At 38.6% G+C, this 18,634-nt stretch overlaps 1 protein-coding gene and 1 long non-coding RNA gene across 2 annotated transcripts in view; one reads left to right on the top strand and one right to left on the bottom strand.

The window, feature by feature from the left end:
* LOC116270503 overlaps positions 1 to 8,423 on the top strand; it is a 34,957-nt gene extending 26,534 nt beyond the window's left edge. The window contains exon 4 of the long non-coding RNA XR_004178538.1: positions 8,387 to 8,423. This is a non-coding gene — a long non-coding RNA (uncharacterized LOC116270503). The remainder of the gene's footprint in view (positions 1 to 8,386) is intronic.
* The window catches only part of HS6ST3 (heparan sulfate 6-O-sulfotransferase 3), a 746,570-nt gene that overhangs the window by 450,486 nt on the left and 277,450 nt on the right, over positions 1 to 18,634 (bottom strand). The gene's annotated exons all lie outside the window — the stretch shown is intronic.

Genomic DNA, 18,634 nt, shown 5'->3' with positions numbered 1-18,634 from the left:
TAAGAGCTTATATATTATATACTCATATTTTCATACATAGTGCCTTTTGGTAGAGGAGATGATATTTAGGGAGACTGAAATTCACTACTTACCTTTCTAGATAAATGCTTGCATACCATTTTAAAATGTTAGGTCAGTGTGTTTGATACAGAGAAAAATATTCCTATTTATACCCCCTGGAGCAGGGGGTATAAATGATTTTAAAATCATTAGCAATAATTTATATCAACTTGATATACATATTTATTTCCAACCTATGAGTTTTATTTTTTAAATAAATTTTATTGTACATATTTGAGGTTTACAACATGATGTCGTGGGGTACATACACATAGTAAAATGGTTACTATAGTGAAGCAAATTAACATATCTGTCATCTCACACAGTTACTTTTTTATGACAAGAACAGCTAAAATCTTATTTAACAAAAATTCCGAGTCCAGTACAAATTTGTTAACCACGGTCATCATGTCTTACATGAGATATCTAGACTTGTTTATGCTATATGTCTATACTTTTAAACTATAGTTTAAGTTTCTATCTCTGTACATTTGGCCATATTTTCAATGAGTTTATCAAATATTTAACCAATTAATAAGATTTCTACAATGTTTTTCCAGCTATGTTAGGTTAAGGATGTAGCCAAAAGTAGTGTATGTCCATTCTCACAGTGCTATGAAGAAAATACCCGAGACTGGGTAATTGATAAAGGAAAGAGGTTTAATTGACTCACAGTTCTACAGGGCTGGGGAGGTCTCAGAAAACTTACAATCATGATGGAAGGCAAAGGAGAAGCAGGCCCTTCAGGAAGGAGTGAGTGCCAGCAGGGGAAATGCTAGATGCTTATAAAACCATCAGATCTCCTGAGAGTCACTCATTATCATGACAACAGCATGGAGGAAACCACCCCCATGATTCAATTACCTCCACCTGGTCCCACCCTTGACACTTAAGGGTTATGGGGAATTACAATTCAAGGTGAGATTTGGATGGAGTCACTGAGCCAAACCATATCCAGTAGGAAATCCCAGGAACTTTAAAAAAGTACAGAAAAAAATAACATTTTTTCCTTTCTTATTGTCAGAAATTGTAGATATATTCATATACTTCTTCAGCTCTAGGCCTATGGGCTCATGCTAATTTGAAGGATTGTTTACACAACCTGCTTTGTTTGCAGAAGCCTATGAAATCATTTCAATTAATTATTCCTTATAACCCCGTCTAGTTCAGCACATTAATGTTGCCTTAGCATATTCATGAAGAATATATTTATTAGGCATAAATGTGATGACAATCCTTCAGAAACTATACAACACACCATCCTTGCGAACATTAAATTCTTTTAATTACAATTCATGGACTCACTGCTCTTAGAACCATATCCAACTCATTACTCAAATGACTCAGTATGGTTGTTTTGATTCATTCTGGATACCCATATAGAATTCGTTCACAATTGCTCCATGATTAAGCTCTTTAAATGCAAATGAAATACACACTAATTTGGATGTGACCAAAAGTATATGTTTAAATACCTTGACATTTATTTTCCAGAGAACAAACCACAGATGAATCTATGGAAGTCCAAGCAAACCAGAGGGTCGTTGACAGTTTAAAGGCCATCAAAGTTGGCCAAATAGTTGTTTTATATCAGAATTGGTAGTAAATCCACTGCTGAGGCTCTAGGGCCCTAAGACTCAGAGGCGAAACCTACACCAGATGGCTGGCAATCAAGAAACCTGGCACAGTCACCTGCAAATGGCCCCTGAAGCACAACGTAGCAGAAAAGAATTTACAGAACCCCCTGTAAGATCATCATGCAAATATTCTGGACCTTGGTTAATCCCAAATAAATAAATAAATGGATAAGTAAATAAGCAAATAATGATAAGCGAAAGCTTTGATTCTACATGGGGAAGATGATATTTGGAGTAATTCAGTTGGTCCATGACTGTAAACACATTTTCCCCCAGTATAAAACACCAGCCTCTCCACTGGATTCTGTTCCATCTCCATATTTGGCTATATTATAATTCTCTGCATTCTGAACTACCTTTTATTTATTTCCAAAAGAAAAGAAAATGTTTTAACCACCATACACAGACGGATGACAAATAGCTCCACAAGAAGAATTATTCCTGTGCAGAATAACACTGTGGCTCAACTGTCTAATTCAGTAAATAAAGGATTTAAATGATTAATTTTGCAGGTGTGGATTGTTTACTCTGAAGATCATCCATGTTAACTTAAAAATCAGAATCATTCACCACACTCCTGATTATCTTTCCACATTGTTCAAGTTTTTACTCAGGGAACACAAATCTATTATGGTCCTAGGCAAACATAATAAGGATGACATAAAAGGATGATTTTTCAAAAGTTATATAATGCATCCCAAAGCTATGTATTAATATATTAACTACATCATGGCTCCTTTTCATTGCAGAAGGCTTTCAACAATTACCTTCATTTGAAAAAGAAGCAAAGAAGGCATTACAAAAACAAAATCCATTCTTAATTGTTTTTAAGCATTTGCCTTTGATCTAGCACAGTGTTGGGTGCTACAACAAACAAGAAAAAAATGGTAAAAAAAAAATGCATATATCTTCAAGGAACTTAGAATCTTAGTGGACATGAAACTTCACATTTTAAAAAGTATATCATTTTATAAGGCTGAACATTAGTAACCAAAGTAAGACTGCAGTTTGTAGAAGATAGTGCCATAGAAATTCAGAAAAGACAGGACCAAAGTAAGAAGGATTCATTAGAGAAGATTCTTTGGATGCCATGGGGCTATCCCCAAAGGAGAATTTTCTGCTTTCTTTATGCAGATCATCCGGCACAGTGCAAGGATCACATAATAATTTTCCAAATTTAACTGAAGGGAATTGTGATAACAAAATGGAAGGGAGAGGTCATTCAAGCAACAGAGCAATATAAGAAAAGAAAGAGTGAAAAAATAAATCAGTATCATCTATGTAGTATTTTTGCTAAAATGCTTAACTTGAACATAATCATGAGGAAACTGTTACCAAACACCAGAGGTTTGGTCTAGCTCTTGTTGCTTGCCACACAAAAAGCCAATCACTGAGACAACAAGTATTGCCAGGAAAGAAGGCTTTAACTGGGTACTGCAGCTACCTGATCAGTTTCAAATCTGTCCCCTCAGCTGATTAAAATTAGGCATTTATATAGCAGGGAAGAATGTAACCATGTGTGGGAACACAGGAATTAGGGAGGGGTAAAGAAGAGGAGTTGTTCAACAGGAAGCAAGTTGCCATTAGGTAGTCATGAGGCATGAGGGCTCTGGCATTTCATTATCCAGATGCAGTAATCTGGTAAGTTTCAGTTTCTTGATACTTTCTGAAGTCCTGATGGTCAGCTTCCTAAGAAAAGAACTCATATAAGACAAATGTAACTTTCCCAAGTTTTAAGAATGGGAGGGTCAATTTCTTTCTGTGTTTATTCAAAAGAAACCATAAACATCGATTCTATGGAACAATTGGGCTAGTTTTTAAAATCATTAGACAAATCCAAATCTAAATAGAGGGACATTCTATAAAAAGCTTGACATTCAAAAATATGAATGTCTCCAAACACAAAACATTATGCAGGGGTATTCTAGATTAAAGGCTACAAAAGAGACATAACAACTTAATGAAATGCATTTCCTTGATTATATCCTGGAATGAAGAAAAACAGCAAGGTTATTTTTTTAATTGGATAAATGTGCATATAAACTGCAACTTAAATACTACTACTGCTCTAGTGTTTAATTCTTGAGTGTGACAATGACATTATGGTTACATAGGAGAATGTCTTTGTTTTCCAGAGAGATACAACTGAAGCATTTAGTATTTAGGGGTGATAGATCATGTCTGCAACTTGCTTGAAATGGCTCCAGGAAAAAAAAAAAAAAAAAAAAAGTTCTATATATAAACACATACCCACAAAGAGATAAACCAAATGTGGCTTTCATGAGTAAAAATGAAATAAATAGTTGTGGGAGAGAAATAATGAGTCAGATGGGACTAGATTAAGTGGCGGATAGTACTGAGAAATGATAAGACTGATGCAGAGGTGTCTGAATAGGGAAGGAATCAACAACTGATGGAGATCTTTGAATTATAAAATAAAGAACTTGACCTAGACTTGGAAAAACAATAGAGATACTGACTACTCAATAGCCTTTGGCTTAACAGTAAAACCATGACTTCATACATCAGGAAAACAAATATGGTTATACTAGGCAAAAAGCACTAGAAAAAGGAATGTTTTTGAAACTGACTCAATAGTCCCATAGACAGTTTTTTTGATAAGCATAGAAACTGACCCTTGTGGTCTTAAAGCTTGAAATTTACATTGGTTTTATCTGCATTCTCAGGCCTCTCAAAAAAAAAAAAAAACTATATATATCTATATATATATATATATATATATATATATATATATATATGAACTGAAACTCACTAGATCAACACATCCAGACAATGATTTGCCAGACCCCTCATTCATCATGATTGTTTTCTTATCCCTTTCTAGTTCCTATTTTCTTATAAATTATTACATTTCTTCTCTACTATATAAGTTCCTAATTTTAGTTGATAAGGGAGATGGATTTGAGACTGATCTCCCATCTCCTCGGCTGCAGCACCCAGTTAAATTCTTCTTCCTTGGCAATAATTGTTGTCTCAGTGATTGGTTTTCTGTGCAGCAAGGAGCAGGACCTGGACCAAACCTGGTGTTTCGGTAATACTTTGAAGACCAATTAGAAGAGTCTCTCATAATAACCAAAAGGAGCATAATGAAAGCTTGAGCTCTATAGGAGCAGAAAAAATGGAAAGGCAAGAATAGATCCAAGGATCAATAGGGAATATAGATTGTGGATGGATTGCTTACATGAATTCATCTAAGATTATTTCCCTCACTAGCTCCCCATGAAACCTCAAGGCAGTCCTCATCGTCTCTCCCAATTCCACCAGAGTTCAACCAAAGCAAGAACCACCACATTCCGGCTAGGATCTTTCTTCTGGGATCCAAAGCCTCTGCCACAAGTAATTCCAATAAACAGCAGCCTTCAGGATAACATTGACTGTGTCTCCCTGATTGTATGTTAGTGTGCAGTAACTATATAAGAATTTTTTTAAAAAAAATCATAATAAAGAGAGTTCAAAGAAGAGAAGGAGGTCAAAAATGACACTGATGCACTGTGATGTTCATTGTAGTATTATTTACAATACCTAAGATATGGAAACAACCTAAGTGTCTGTTGGTGGATGAATAAAGACGTGTGTGTGTGTGTGTGTGTGTGTGTGTGTGTGTGTAAGATTATTCAGCCATAATAAAAAAAAATCTTGCTGTTTGTGACAACATAGATGAACCTGGCAGACATTATGCTAAATGAAATAAGCCAGACACAGGAAGACAAATACTATATGATCTCACTTATATGTGCGACCTGAAAAACATTAACTCATAAAATAGGGAGTAGAATGGTAGATTCCAGGGGCCATGGGTTGGGGTAAATGGGACATCCTGGTCAAAGAGTACAAATTTTCAGCTTATAAGATAAATAGGTCAGGCACAGTGACTCATGCATGTAACCCCAGCACGTCGGGAGACCACAACGGGAGAATGGCTTGAGTCCAGAAGTTCGAGACCAGCTTGGGCAACATGGTGAAAGCTCATCTCTTGAAAAAAAAAAAAAAAAAAAAGAGCTGCCATAGTCCCAGGTACCAGAAGCCTGAAGCACAAGGATCACCCGAGCCTGGAAGGTCGAGGCTGCAATGAGTCATGGTCATGCCAATGCAGTCCAGCCTGGACAACAGAATAAGACTTTGTTTCCCCCCCCCCCAAAAAAAAAAAAAAAAAAAGAGAGATAAATTCTAGACATCTAATATACAGCATGGTGACTATAGATAATAATGTGCAATTATTTTATTTATTTATTTATTTAATTTATTTATTTTGAGATAGAGTCTCGCTCTGTCACCAGGCTGGAGTGCAGTGGTGTGATCTAGGCTCACTGCAACCTCTGCCTCCCAGATTCAAGCGATTCTCCTGCTTCAGCCTCCCGAGTAGCTGGGATTATAGGCATGCCCCACCACGCCCAACTAATTTTTTGTATTTTTAGTAGAGACAGGGTTTCACCATGTTGGCCAGGATGGTCTTGATCTCTTGACCTCGTGATCCACCCGCCTCTGCCTCCCAAAGTGCTGAGATTACAGGTGTAAGGCACCATGCCCAGCCAATTTTTTATTGAAGTAAAACATATATATAAAATTTACCGTCTTTAAAATTTTTAAAAACAATATACAACTTTTATTTGTCAATTATTCCTTAATAAAGCTGGATGGAAAAGAACAAAAAAAAAAGTCTGTGAGATGTCCAACGTGTCAGGCTGAGGGAAATGGAAAAATCTGGAAGGAGCATTGGCTTGGGGCAAAGGCATCATTCTGCACATTACTTTACAAGTGAAAGTATATCAGCAGAATGGAGTCTCCCCATTCTGCTGCAACAGTTTTCTTCCCAGATTGCTTTTGGTGCTGCTTTGTTTAAACTATAATAGATATACTTACTCACATAATTCATGTGTCTGACTTCCTGTCACGTCAATATTTATTTACACAAATCAATCTTGTTGCTTTGTCCCTGAGGGCAGGTGGTCAACTTGGGTCACTATAAAGCAAATTTCCAAGATGTTTTCCCTTACGGATCTTTTTCTTTTTATTTTCTAAGCAATTTATTCCTGGTCTCCTCTTTTATGACCTCATTTCTTGGTTTAGATTTCAGTTTCTTACTCGCAGATGCAAGCCTAACATGATTTTATAGCTAAATCATGCTGGAGCTTTGGTTTGTGTGTTTTTCTGCATGCACTGCATGTACATAGTAAGAGCCCAGGCCTAGATTTAAATATGGGATCTGCTACCTACTGGATAAATGACTGGGACAAGTTACTTAACTTCTTTCAAATGAATATAGTAATGTATACTTAATGCACACCTTAATGAAATAAGATAATTCATGCAAATTACAGTACCTAAAATAGTAAGCACTTAAAAAAGAATTCTTATTATTACTATAACTGCCATTAGAATCAATTTTACTTCAATATAGAATATAATCCAATGACTAATGCTTAAGAGATAGACAAAAAGTGTCAAAGAATACATTTTGATGCTCATTGTCCAAACCTGTTAATTCTGTAAATATCTGTAGTGAGCAGGTAACTTCTCTGTGGTCATGCAGCTCAAGAGTGGTCCACATCCACTAGCCTATCCCAGAGTCTTCTGACTTTCAGGCCAGGGAGGGATTTATCTACCTTTTCGGAGAAGTCACAGACTGGGGAAGATCTGGAATTACTACCAAAGTCCAGTGCGATTTTAACATGTTCCTATAACCAATGCTGTGTTGCAGTATGAATGAGTTAGCACAGAGGAATGTTATTGAGGTCTTATAGATATGAAATAATAGCTACAGAGGGAGGCTTTATTTTTTAAAAGGTAGTGAAGTGTATTTTGACAAATGTTCACTTATATTCTTTCTTTGGAGCTAGAACTTCTCCACTTGGAAAACTTATTTTAATCTTGAAAAAACCTTTTTTTTTCTTTGAGATGGAGTTCTGCTCTTGTTGCCCAAGCTGGAGTGCAATGGCACGATCTTGGCTCACTGCAATCTCTGCCTCCTGGGTTCAAGTGATTCTCCTGCCTCACCCTCCTGAGTAGCTGGGATTACAGGCATGTGCCACCACACCCAGCTAATTGTGTATTTTTAGTAGAGACGGGGTTTCTCCACGTTGTTCAGGTTGGTCTTGAACTCCCGACCTCAGGTGATCCGCCTGCCTCTACCTCCCAAAGTACTGGGATTATAGGCGTGAGTCACCACACTCAGTCAAGAACCCTTTTAAGAGTGTTTTTTAACCATACGAGTCTGAAGTAAGTCCTCAACACTTTATCTTTGGAGTATACAACAAGATTGTTAACTAGAATCTGAGCTTGCGTAGTAAGTGGATGCAATCACTTTGTCCCTTACCCATAGTTTTAGTAAGTAAAGGTTGAGGTTATTGGAAATTTGCTTCTGAGGAGTCTTCTGGGATGGAAGGTATTGAGAACACAAAGCCTGAGTTCTATGTTACTGAACCCCGTTGAGTTAGCCCTGACTCAGGCCAAGTTGGAGAGGACCTTGAGACAAAATTCACCATAAGCAAGAGGCACACCTCTGTCTAAACCTAACACCAGGGCAACAAAGGAACATTTCCACCCACAGCCACAGCAATGGACACGAATTAGCAATAGAAAAAAATTCTCATTGGCAAACAAAGCGATACTTCCAACTACCTGGAATTAGTGGAAGACAAGACTAATGGGCACTAACTTTTTGTTTTCAGTAACCATACTTGACATTCTTGGATACAACAGAAGGACAAAATAAGATTTGCCGCAAGTAAGGTCAGAACTCAGAGTTACCATCATTTGCAAATTAAAATATATGTGATTTTAAATAAGAATAAAAAGAACAAAAGTAAAATATAATAAAAGAAATGTGATTTTATATGTAGTCAGAGTCTGAAAGACCAAGGACACCTCACTCTAACTGCAAATGAAGTTACATTAATAGACCCACCCATGGCTCTGTCAGAGATTCCTTTCCACAAATATAACTTCAGGATCTTGAGTAGCCTCCACTTTTCCTGGTTTGTTTCTGCCTCTGGTATCTCAGGCAGTCCTCAAGAGGTGCCCCCATGTGCTCCAAGCACCCCTGGGAGCCATTCAAGTGCTGCTCCCACATTGCTGTGTGCCGCCATCTGCCATTTCCTTTAGTGTCTCTTCTCAGGCTTCTCTGGAGGACAGAACTCTGCCCCGGCTTGCTGAAGCTCTCTTAGGCTGTATTTGTCTGCTTCAGGGCTCCCCCAAACCTGGGCCTCATCCCGACCTCTGACCTAACCTCGGACCCCATATGTCCATCAGCATTCACCCTGAGGTCAACCTGCCGCTCCCCACCACCTTGTGCTTCCCTCTCTTGGCCACTGGAAAACTGATCCCCTTCCTCTATGTCCTCCCCACTTTGGGGGGGTCCCCTTGCAGAACTGTTTGGCCCCCAGGATTTGAGCCTTTCATGGTTCACACTTACAAGGCTGTGCACAAACGGTCAAGGCCTACGCAAGAGCGGGATTAGTTGGTGAACAACCTAGAAACGCTGCTGTCCCTCAGCTTCAGCTTCTGTCACCAGGTGTGGTTCAATGTTCCAGAAACTTCTTCCCTCAGGATAGATTCTCATAATCTCCCCTAGAGTCTGGATTGTCTTGAGTCCCTTTCTCCCACATTTTTTTTTTTTTTCTTTTCTGAGACCAAGTCTTGCTCAGTCACCCAGGCCTCAGTACAGTGGCATGATATGCAACCTCCACCTTCCAAGTCCAAGAGTTTCTCATGCCTCAGCCTCCCAAGTAGCTGGGATTACAGGCACATGCCACCACGCCCAGCTAATTTTTTTGTGTGTTTAGTAGAGATGAGGTTTCACCATGTTGCCCAGGCTGGTCTCGAACTCTTCACCATGTTGCCCAGGCTGCTCTCGAACTCCTGAGCTCAAGTGATCCACCTACCTTAGCCTCCCAAAGTGCTGGGATTACAGGCGTGAGCCACCATGCCCAGCCTCTCTCCCACTTTTACCTCATCCATCTCACCTCTCAAACTTGCTTCTATATAACTGAGGAATTTTTCTAGATTAGGCACCTCGGTCCCTGTAAATCACCTCATACAAATGTATACTACAGTGTGGGGGAAAGTTGTTAACCTTTCATACCTAGTCTGTAGATTCAGAAAGCTTATGCTGTTATACATACACATACATACACACAAACACACAATGAAAATATTTTATATATGTGTATGTATTTTTTTCTCTTTGATATAAGTATTCACTGCTATTAATAGAATGTAGCAAAAATGAAAAATTAAATTATAAGTTAGGCTTAGAGTGAGGAAAGTAGATAAGGAGAGAGAAGAAATCTTAATAATATAGTTCTTCATAACTTTGATATTATTTTCAGATGCAAATATTTACATGAGAAGCATAATCAGCAAGAAACATTAACTGATATCTACTACCTACAAGGTAAATTTTATTATATTCATACTTTTCTAGAAGTGCACACCCCTTGGGCTTCAATTTCCAAAGTGATATGACTAAGTTTGACAGTTATGTTTGTTATATTATTGCAAAACTTACTGAAACTCATTAATTTTCTATGTTGACACATAATTCTTGATTCTAAAAACAAAAAGGAAAGGACGTTTCAGCAAGAATGAAAGCATGACCTTGACTTATGCAATGGAGTTTACCAAGATATATTTTCCAGAACATTATAACCAGAATACCATCAATATCTTCCAAATCATAGCCAATAATAGCTTACCTAATAACACTCCATATTTACGAAGACTGTAGTTAATAAGACCCATTCATTTAAAGTCATATCATTTTTAGAAAGAAAGAAATAGAGTTGCAATGAAATGAAAGTAAATTTCTCAGTCACAGAGTATTGTATAAGACCTGAAACTAAGGTTCAATATTATGTGGTTCCTTAACATCTGATAAAATTGAAAAGGCCTTGAATGGCCTAATGAAAAGTTGCTCTCCTCACTCTGCTCCATTGACAAAGTCCTCTAGCAAAACAACCCTCCTTATCACAGGGACCAAGTGCAGCTTCTGCTTCTCCCTGAGTAGCAGGTTCCTGTTCCCTATCCGCCCACACAATTATTCAAACCAGCCAATCACATCCTCCTTTGGGAGCCAGGAGCCACCATACCTTCTTGATACTACCAAGCTTGCCTCCCACAGCACTTGCTTGTTCAAAATGTTCCTTAATGCAGCCCCTGTGTGACGACCCTGCACGGGCCAGTGACCTCCTGCCCCAGGCTGTGAGAATCTGTAACTAAGAAACTGCTTTTAATCTCGCCTGTCTAGTGCCTGGTGTTGTGTGTCAGGCCATCCCCATAACTCTAGGGCAGGAATCCCTTCTTCATTAATGGGAAAAAAAAAAATCAAAATGCAAGGTAAGTACATGACAGAGCAGGCGATCCTAGCCAGGCCTTAAGACTCCACAGCCACAGGTCTCCAGACCTCCAGAGCTATCCCTACTCCATGAATGACAGTGAGCACTTAGTGAGAACTATGCAAGCATCAGACTCTGTACTGAGCTCATTTCAGCCTCACAACTGTCATGTGAGGCAGGCAGTATTGCTCTTCCCGTTTCACAGACAATGAGATTGAAGCTCAGAGAAGCTAGGCAACCAGCTCGAGTCTGCACTCTTAACCCCACCGCCAAAAGAAACACTGGCCTTGGAATGAGTGATATATATTATAGATTTTACAAACCATCTTCACCAGGTGCAAAGAGTTGAAAAATATAAGCTTATGAAATACAAAGTTGGTCTTATAAATGTTACTGATTTTAGTTCTGCTAAACACCAAAGAAAATAGCAGTGCCCACTGAGCGTACGAAGTGAAAGAGCGTTATCCATTGCCTCAAGCAGGGATAAGGAAGAGCAGCACACAATTCATGTGTTATTATCCTCTGCAGTCGTAATTTTTATTAAGTATTTGAAAATAGCTTAGTATTGTTTAGGCCCTCTCTTTTTCTGTGCTAAACACAGATACAAAATGATATGTCCAGCTCAAGCTATCTCCATGCCACTTCTTGAATTCAGCTGCTATGCCTCCATCTATCTTCTGAACATCTCGGTTTCAGATTAAAATGCATCTCAGCACATTGCATTTTTATCCATGTCTTTTTTCCTAAACTATGATCCGTCTGCAAGTAGCAACCAGGTCTTACACTTTTCTTTTTACATCGGCAGAATCTAACTCAGTCGTTCAATAAATGTTTTGGAATATTAAGAAACAAATGAACATAAAAGTAAAAACTTTCAAGCAAGAAATTGTTTATTTAAAACATGTTATCAGTAGCTACTTTATCCGAAACTATTTCTTTATTTAGAGGCTAGACTTTTTCTGAATATTTTGATATATGTTTTGAAAAGAATTTACAGTTTTTATACAAACTGATAAAGTAGATCCCTGAAAATAATCTTTAAGAACTTGTCATCTTAACAAAGTATGCTAGGCCGGGTGCAGTAGCTCACACCTGTAATCCCAGCCCTTTGGGAGGCCGAGGCAGGTGGATTATCTGAGGTCAGGAGTTTGAGAGGAGCCTGGCTAACATGGTAAAACTCCATTTCTACTAAAAGTACAAAAATTAGCCAGGCATGGTGGCAGGCACTTGTAATCCTAGCTACTCATGAGGCTGAGGCAGGAGAATCGCTTGAACCTGGGAGGCGGAGGTAGCAGTGAGCAGAGATCCCACCATTGCACTCCAGCCTGGGCGACAAGAGTTAGACTCCGTCTTGAAAAAAAAAAAAAAGTGCTAACTTAAAACTAGTATCTGTTATAAGATTCATATGTCATCTGGGAACACAAACATATGTGCACATGCAAGCACAAGGTCAACCAACTGAACTGTTCACCACCAACACTGAAACAGAATTTTCTATGAAGCAGAGAGCTGCTTGCTGAAAATATTTAAAATGTTCAATAACTACTTATCAAGGATGTGGAAAGGAAAATTTCTGTCTGAGTAAAGGTTGAATCCAACCTTTCTCTCAAAGCAGTTTTAGTTCTAAAACTATGTGATTTCACAGAAACCCCAAACATCTTATCATTTTAATAGAAACTGGTTTTAGATTTCTTCCATTTTTCCTCTTAATTCACTTCTCAAAAAAAAAGTGCTCATCTATGCACTAGGCTGTTGCCGCAATTCTAGAAATATTTCTAGAAAGAAATATTTGATAAAGCACAGCCTCACTGCAGGCAATTTTTAACCCAGTTCTCAAATGTAAGTCTGTAATAATCACCTAGGGAGGTTATCAAAGCGCAGATTCTAAAGCCCACACTATACTTCCCACATCAGAATTTACAACCAGTAGATCCAGAATGTGGCTAAGAAATCTGCATTTTTATCGGGTAAAGATCTGACTGCTTTGAGGATTATATCAACTCCACATGGAAAAATACTGCTTCAGAAAATGTAAAATCCGTTTGAATAATTCCTTAGTCCCCTCCAGCTGCTATGACAAGATACCCAAAGATTGGGTCGTTTATAAACAATAGAAATTTATTTATCACAGCTCTGGAAATTGGAAGTCCAAGATAAGGTGCTGTCAGATCCCGTGTCTAGTGAGGCCCCGCTTCCTGGTTCATAGATGGCACCTTCTTACTGTGTCCTCGCAGAAGGGCACAAGCAAGAGTCTCTCCCAGTCCTCTTTGAGAAGAACACTAGTCGCATCCGGGAGGGCTCTGCCCTCACGACCTAATCATCTCCCAAAGTCCCCACCTCTGAATAACGTCACCTTAGGGATTAGGATTTCAACGCACGAAGTTTGAGAGGACACAAACATTCAGACCATAGCAAACAGAACTTAAAGATTTTTTTTGTTAAATGACTTATGGCAATGTGCAGAATGATCCCAAGTGAGAGAGCCTGCTGCCAAGAAAATGTGTTAAAATAATCCAGTTGAAGCAGACCATCAGTGGAGAAACGGAAAGAGGATGGTTAAAAAAAGACAAAAACATTTAGGAGGCTCGATATGCACCGGCTAAATCAACAAGATTTAGTGACTTGAGAGTAAGGCATAGTGCCGTAGAAAGAGCTGGGGGAAGAGACTGGGAGTAGGACATCTCTCTGGATTCAAGCTTTGGAGTTGAACCAGCTGCAGATGCCACTAACTGAGAGAGTTTCTGATTATTCATCAAGTTCGTGAAACCCAGCAGGGATACTGCCAATCAATACAGTATTTTTGTAAAAATTAGAAAAGTCATCGCTATTTAGGTAGAGGTATGCCTCTGAGCACAGCTGGGTAAATGAACAGCTCCTCTGGGCAAATGAGAAGATGCCCCTGCCTGTGAGCGGACACAGCCCTGTGCCTACTACTGGGGAACAACAACAAGGGCTGGATGTGAGCCCCACTTTCCCCTCAGTGAAGCCGCCCTCATAGAAAGCACAATGTGTTTGGCCCACTCAGTTGTTCAATAAATGTTTTGGAAAATGAAGAAATAAATGAACATAAAAGTAAAAACACTAGTAAGATTCAGGACATAGCCCTGGGAATGGATGGATAAAGCCGGGCAAGGTGAAGTCACCAGGGAGAACAGTTTCCAGGAATCATGAGGTAGCTTGTTGGATGAGCGGCCCTACATGCATGAAGAGTTCTTCTAAGATTGTTTCCCAAAAAGGACCTCTACGAGCCTCATGGAAGCCCTCACACCTCTTCCGATGCTAAATCAGAAACTAGAGGAGTAAGGTCTCATTTTGGTGAGGGCTTTGCTATAGATTCACTGCTATGAATCTAAACTCACAGATAACTCTCATGACACTGGAGGACTGAAGAGGGTGGGGATAGCATCTCATTCATTGCTGTGTCTCCTGGGAGAGCACCTGGTTCATAGTTAGCATGATGCCATGGTGCTTAAAGTCCAGTATTCAATAACATTCTTCACTCTCTTGCAAAAACATGATTTGGGGTCCCTGTTCTTGTTTTAACCTTCCCCAATACTGACAAATAAACTTGCCAAAAACTGTCAAATGACACTAACAAGACTACCTTTATGAATGACGTCGCTCGATCAATTCCATGAAAACCCAGTAAATAAAATAGGCTTCCTTTGGAAATCTCTTAGGGAAAAATCCTGCCAGGTATTTTATTGTATCCCTCTTTCTGTTACCCCGACTTACATGTCCTTTGCTAACAAAACATTTCTCTAACTTTTATGAGCTCTGGTCCTGGTCCTTTAACAAGTTATTTTATATACCCGTCCTGGATTTTCCCTCTATCTTCCATGGTGTCACATTTCTATCACAGTCACTTAATTTTCTTACTCTTTTGACAACAATGCTTATATTGTTTTGCCTCAAGGGGCACATCAGATGGAAACAACAGAGATGTCAGCACCTGTATCCTAAGTCTGTGCCTTAAGGTCTCATTTGGTTCATTATTTTGCAGAGCTTACATCCACTGTAGGAATGTTGATTCTTTAATTAGAAAAAAGTCTCAACACTACTGCTTTTCTTTCTTTTGTACAACTGCTGCTATTAGTGCTCATAACTATGTCTAGAAGATCTAATTAAATATAGCAAAAATACTTAAGAACTACCATCAATAATTTTATACATATGTTTGTATTTTCGCTTTTAAAATTTAGCTATATTCTCTTAAAAAGAACAATGCTTCAACTTACTTTTATTACTACTAATTATTAATATTGTTGTTGTTGTTGTTGCTGCTGTTGTTTGAGACAGGGTCTTTCCCTGTCACCCAGGCTGAAGTGCAGTGGTGTGACCATAGCTCACTGCAGTGTTGAACTACCAGGCACCAGGCACAAGCAATCCTCCCACCTAAGCCTCCCAAGTAGCTGGGGCGGCATCACCACAGCCAGCTAATTTTTGTATTTTTTGGTAGACACAGGGTCTCACTATAGTGCTTAGGCTGGTCTTGAACTCCTGGTCTCAAGTAATCCTCCCACCTCAGCCTCCCAAAGTGCTCAGATTACAGTCGTGAGCTACCACACTCAGCCTAATTTTATATATATATATATATATATATATGTAATTTTTTTGTAGAGATAGGGGTGTTGCTATGTTGCCCAGACTGGTCTCGAAGCCCTGGCCTCAAGCAATCCTCCAGCATCTGCCTCCCAAAGTGCTGGGATTACAGACATGAGCCACCATGCCTACCCTTAACTTTCAAAAGACAAAGTTTCCAGGAAAAGGGAGAGCAGAGAAGACAGAATAAATAAGTATTTACTGAATGTTTACTATAGTCTAGGAATTTACAAGGTTTCTCATGACACCCTCACAATAATTCTTGAGATTAGCATTGCTCTTCCCATTTTATAGATGAGAAACTTCATAAAGACTAAGTAACTTGCTGAAGGTCATAGATAATATCAGAGTCAATAAATGTCATAGATAATGGTAAAGGTAGATCAAGGATTCAGTCCCTGGTATGTCAGGTTCTTGCCATGCTACCAGCCTTGGACAGTTTTGATGAAATTCAATTTTTTCTTAACAAGACACTGCAATCCATTTTGAGAATATGACATACTAGTGTCATGTGAATGTGACACTAAAGAAACAAACTTAGGTCCAGATTCAATCACTTTGCAGTCTGACTGCTTGACATGAAAGACAGTACAATGGCTCCCAAGCATTCATCTATTTGCCAGGAGTCTCCTACAATGATATGGGGTTTACGGTAACAGATTAGCATCTGTAGTTCATAATCCAAAAGCACTTTTCATGAAAACCCCAAATGCTAGTGGCAGCATATTTGCACATTTGTTCTATAAAAGATAAACTTGTATCTTAGTTAAACCATGAAGGCAAGTTTATTTTTCTTCATTTAGCTTAGTCCCTAGGATATTATTATCCACCCTTTTTAACTCCATCTGCTCTTATGACTGAAGTCACACCATCTACTTGGTAGAAGCCTGGATTATGTTGATCATTCGGAGTTCCATATGTTTCTGGGGCCATGATTACCACATTGCTTGACCTGCAAATCTCAAAAACAAAATTATTAAAGAAACAAAATGCCAGGAACTCAAAACACTGAAGACAAAATGTAAATAAATCCAGGGAGAAATGCTGGCTTAAATTATCATTATCATTGAAATATAGCCTTACAAATTTATACACAAAGAGAAGTTTTTTTCTTCCCAGGGCCTAATGAAATGCTAGTGTCACAAACAGTAATATTCGTAAAGAAAATCTTCACCAATAACATTTGACTTTTTAGGTCCATGGATATATTTTCCACATCAAGTAAATACCAGCATTCCATTTTCATTCAAGGTCAAGTGTAGTTAGTATATTATAATTTTCTAGAGTTTAGGTGGCACATGTTAATTGGCTTTTATCGCCTGTTGAGAGATATTAATAAGCAATAAAGACAAATAATTGAGAATCAAAATAAGCACCCTGCTATACACACTGACCCAGGTCACAGGCTTGAAGTTAGAGACTGTGAGAGAGATGATGATAATTTATTAAATGTGCTTTATAGAAGAACAATTCAATTGACTCAGGAAGATGAAGTCATTCATTCAATGAGTATTTTTTGTACACCTATGGAATACAGCAGAAATAACCCAGAGATGATTCCTGTCCTCAAAGTATTTATATACTGGGGTGCTGAGTGAAGGTAGACAATAAAAACAAAACAAGAAAGCAGGATTGCCATGGGTCATGCTAAAGGCTGTAAAGGAAATATTCAGAGCGATGGGAAGCACCTAGGAAGTGGAGGGGAACAGATAAAGGGACAGATCTTTGCAAAGTAATCAGGCAATGCTTACTGAGAGGGTGGTGTTTTGGCTAAATCTGGAGTGAGAAGGAACAAGGTAAGAAAAGGCCAGAGAAAGGTGTGCTGAGCAGAGGCAAGAGCAAATGCAGAGACCCTGAGGCAAGAGAGAGCTTTCTAAGTGAAAGGATAAGAATGGAAGCCAGGATGGCTAGAGCACATGAGTAGGGAGGAGGCTGGCCTGTGATATGGTTAAACAGGTGTGCAGGAGCCAAACTCCCAGAGCCTGTGTGGCATGAAAAGCTTATGAATGGTAAAGTAGAAGCTTCTTGTTACTTAGTTGATATGTAAAATTAATGAAGTGCATCTGGGTCAGCTAGTGAATTAGAAGAAAATAATAAAATTAATAGAATTTTGGAGTTGGAGGGGGATGTATGGATTGTACCCTTGTTTAATAGATATTGATCATGAGGCACAAGGGAGGGACAGAGGGGTCAGAGAGAAGGGAAGTCAGAGCTCCTTGTTCTCTGATGTATAGTGACCTTTCTGTGATGCCTGCAGACTTACGGTTTTTATACCACTCAAGACCCTCATGGCATTTTCCTAGTCCTTATCCCATAGCAAACATCTAATGACTAAAGAAAGCTACTCAAGCTTTTTGCAGAAGATGGAAATGAAAAAGAACAAGAGAGTGTTCCTGCAAGCCCATGGGAGGGATGACTTGAAGGTCCTCAAGATCTGCTCTTGCTTGGAACTACAGAAAGAGACAGGGACAAAGATTTGAGGAATGCTACATGAAGGAGAAATCTGATGAAATCACAGAGAATGGGAAATCCCACAAGCCAAGATAACCATAAGTAGGAGATATTAATAGGTAAAGCTGGAAAAGACTTGAAGTTTGCAAAAGACACAAAATAAAACTATAAAAAAGACATTAAAAATAACTTCAAAATATTAGTATTATAAAAATGTCCCAATTATTGATTGTCAATTAGGTTGAATTATCTTCCTAATGGATTTAACCCTCTTTTCAGTTCTTTATTACCAAATCAATATAAACAAACAAAAATACTATTAAGATTAAAGCAATAATATAATAATATAAGGACATTTGACAGGATAGTTAACTGTACAACAAATTAATAAGCATTAAGACAGGCACTCTCTTTCTGGAGAGACAGAGATTGCACTGGTCTAGTCAAGGTGTTTATCTGCTTTGGGGGCAAGAAACCAGACCAAATAAGTTTATAATGCTGCTTCTTACAAAACAATCATTTTGTTCCCCC

The sequence above is a fragment of the Papio anubis genome, chromosome 15 (assembly GCF_008728515.1).
Source record: "Papio anubis isolate 15944 chromosome 15, Panubis1.0, whole genome shotgun sequence".
Classification (NCBI taxonomy): Eukaryota; Metazoa; Chordata; class Mammalia; order Primates; family Cercopithecidae; genus Papio; species Papio anubis.
This window is presented reverse-complemented; position numbering and strand designations above follow the sequence as displayed.